This window comes from Nannospalax galili, unplaced genomic scaffold, assembly GCF_000622305.1.
Source record: "Nannospalax galili isolate Female #2095 unplaced genomic scaffold, S.galili_v1.0 scaffold1400, whole genome shotgun sequence".
NCBI lineage: Eukaryota > Metazoa > Chordata > Mammalia > Rodentia > Spalacidae > Nannospalax > Nannospalax galili.
In genome coordinates this window covers 461,126-464,807 of record NW_008345995.1, presented here as the reverse complement: position 1 = coordinate 464,807, position 3,682 = coordinate 461,126, and positions in this window count along the sequence as shown.

Sequence of the window (3,682 nt, the reverse complement as noted above, 5' to 3'; positions counted from 1 at the left end):
TTATTTTGATATATCACAGTGAAAGATTTATCGTCCTCTTTTTTTTTTTTTTTTTTTTTTTTTTTACAAAAAAAAAAAAAAAAAAAAAAAAAAGATAAGGTGTTCCTAACAGTTTAAATCACAGTGCAATATTTCTACATTATATTCTTTTTTTGTTTTCCAGAGCTGAGGACTGAACTCAGGGCCTTGCACTTTCTAGGCAAGTACTCTACCACTGAGCAAAGTCCCCAACCCCTTTTTTAAAAATTATTTTTTTAATTTTATGTGTGAGTGTATTGCTTGCATGTAGGTAGGTACACCCATGCCATGCAATGCCTGTGGAGTCAGAAGAGAGGAACAAATCCCCTGGAATTGGAGTTGTAGATGGTTGTTAGCCACCATGTGGGTGCTGGAATTCAAACCCAGGTCCTCTTCGAGAGTTGCCAGTGCTCTTAACTGCTGAGCCAACTCTCCAGCCTGCATTATATTCTTTTTAAAAATATTTATTATTTATTATTTTTAATTTGTGTGTATGGGTGTATTGCCTGCATGTATGTAAGTGCACCTGTGTTGTGCAATGCCTGCGCAGGTCAGAAGAGAGCATTGGACTGCCCTGGAACTGGAATTACAGATGGTTGTTAGCCACCATGTGGGTGCTGGGAATTGAACCTGGGTCCTCTGCAAGAGCAGCCAGAGCTCTTAACTGCTGAGCCATCTCTCCAGCCCACTACACTATATTCTAAGACATTAATAGATGTTACAGGTGGACAGAGGTGTGTTTGATTTAGTGTTCAATTGTTTCTGAAATTCTGGGTTAAGTGAACATCTCTCTATGGGTCTTAATATGCCAAAATGCACCATGAATCTCCAAGGCTATCAGGACATTCGATTCCTATTGCTTCTGTAATGAAACACCGCAAACAGAAGCTTAAAATGATACAAATTTATACAGTTTCATCAATGAGAAGTTTGACACGTTTCTCTGGACTGACAAAGGCATCAGCAGAGCTGTCTTTCTTTCTAGAGATGCTTTGGGAGAATGTGTTTCTTTTTTGCCAGTTTCTAGAGGCTTCACTGGCTTTCTTTTTTAGTTCATGGTCTGCTTCTTCCATTTTCAAGCCAGGGATATAGCATCTCTCTGGCCAGGTTTCCATCATCTCATCACTTTCTCTGACTACAGTCAGAAAATGTTCTGTGTTTTCAAAGGCTTATGTGATTAGATGGGACACCCAAGACAATTCAGCATAACCTTTTCATCTCCCAATCCTGAACCTTAACTACATCTGCCATATCCCTTTGGCCATAAAAGGTGACATATTCATAAGTATCATGGATTAGCACATGGATATTTGTCCAGGGACATTATTCCACCTTCCTCAGATTGAAAACATGTTGATATCTCTAAAATTATTTAATCAAAAAGAAAATTTTTTATGCCTCTTCTTTCAGGACAGATTTGGGATGTGCTATACCATATATTGTTCCCTATAGGGCTTTTTTTTATTTTAACATGGGGGAGGGGGAGTTCAGATAAGGAAATTTATAAAGGAATAGTTTTTACTTGTGGAATTTCAGGCATAGGTGGCAGTCTGGGGTTGTTCTGACAATCTCCTCAGTTTCATTTATATCAAAACCAGACCTACCTGCATGAGTAGATAGATTTAGTTGTCAGAAATTTATGCTCTCTTATTCAGTTTTTTGAGGATATGCATGTTCTTGATTGAGTAAAGCCAAATTTCCACAATTTTGCCTTGCCTTCATGAATTGTACGAAGTCTAGCCAAAGGCTAAAATGGTCCAAAAATGAGAACCCCGGGGTCTCCAGCTAACCCTTTGATTATCTGTTTTGTTTACTGTGCAATCACAGAAGGAGGAAGTCTCTGGGGTGTAGAAGGAAGGTCAAGGTGACAGAATTGGGGATAAAGGGGCAGGAGTTCAAGGTCAGAGGATACCACATCTGGGAAAGCAACATGACTATGCTGCCTTTACCCTGACAACAGATCAGCCAGTTACAAGAGCAGCTGCATGTGACTTGAGGTGGAAGAACCAATGAAAAGGAGGTGTAATAAGCCAACCAACCCATGTGTTGCTGAGAGAAAGGGCAGTGGAGGGTGGGAAGATGCATCAACCTGGGACTGAGGACTGCTAGCTGCTGCCCTTTGCATCTCACAGTGGCTGTTGCTGATAAGGTACTAAGGGAACTCTCCAAAGAAGCTAAGTTTCTTTTACAGTTCGGTGGAAATTCCTTTCTGGGCTCTACTTCTGCTTTTCTGCAGAAGTACCCTACTTTCATGAAAATTTCCACTGATAAATGCAGTAAATGTGTATACTGAATGAGAAAATGCCAGTTATCAACTCTTATGAATCTGGAAGAAAAGGACCAAAAGGTCAGAACAGACCACAGGATGCAAGCGAACTTGGCAGGGCTGTTCTGAAACGACAGCCTTTAATCCTAGCACTTGGGAGGTGAAGGCAGGAGGATTAGGTGTTCAGGGTCATCCTCAGATGCATAGTGAGTTCTGGCTCAGCTTGGGCTACGAGAAAGCCTTTCTCAAACAGAACAACCCCTTCCCACCAAAATGAAAAAGAAATGAGACAGAATGCAGGGTTAAATAAGTTAGGGGGCTAGTAGGAAGTAGAAAATTGAAGCTATTTGCCTTAAAATTAGCCTGGCTAATTTTGTGCTCCAGGCAGATCTTGGAGAATTGTGGTAGGTTCCCCAGTACTCAAGACTGAGCTCATTTTACACACAAGGCTATCCAAACTCAGAGAAACTGAGTGACATGAGAGTCACCCACAGAGGAGGGGAAAGTAGAATCTGGCAGCCTCTTGCTTCCAAGTCAGTAACGCTGAGTTCCAGAATCCTCATCTCTAAATTAAGAGATTCAACTAATTCTGTCCACATGATATTCCCCTTGGACAGTGACTTTGTCCTGATCTCAAGGACTCATTTCCTTATGGAGAGAAGTCTTCAGGCAGCCTTTGGAGGAGCTGGTTCTGTGCACTGTATTCATTCACAGGTGCTAAGGGCACCATTTCCTACATGTCAAGGGCCGGCTCTTCTGGAAGGATCAGGAAGCCACCCCTAGGCCGAAACATCAGCAGCTCTACAACAGGCACCAGCAGAGGCCTGGAGCACTGGAAAACACCGAGACCCCCCCGGGCGGAGAAGGTCTACATAGTGGGTCTCACTCAGAACTTCATATGTAGTTTTGCTAATTATGCTGTACCCAAGAGTGCCTGACCAGAGGCACAAGTGGCGACTCTTTCCTGCTGTATCCAATCTGAGGAGGTACCTTCCAAAGCTCATCTTTACTGGGTGCAGCAGTGTGTGCCTGTAAACCCAGCACTGAGGAGACCAAGGTAGGAGGGTTGCAAGCTTCAGGCTAGTCTGGGCTACATAGTGAGACCCTATCTCAAACTACCAAGGGCTGTCAACATAGCTCTGGAGTAGAATGCATTTGAAGGACACTGGATTCAGTTCCCATCACTGCAAAGTCCATCAGCAGATAAGGGCCTTGTTTTCCTAATTTTCTTGGAGCACTGTGTGCCAGCTCTGGGCTTCAGAACTGGAGGGAGATCCATGGCATGTTTCTGTGACTACATGGCCGTGAGGTCGGAGGACACCTACCATGCTGCTCCATCTGATTCCAGGAACTGATGCTGTAAGATAGCTGGCTGGAATGGCTCCTGGAGGACCAACC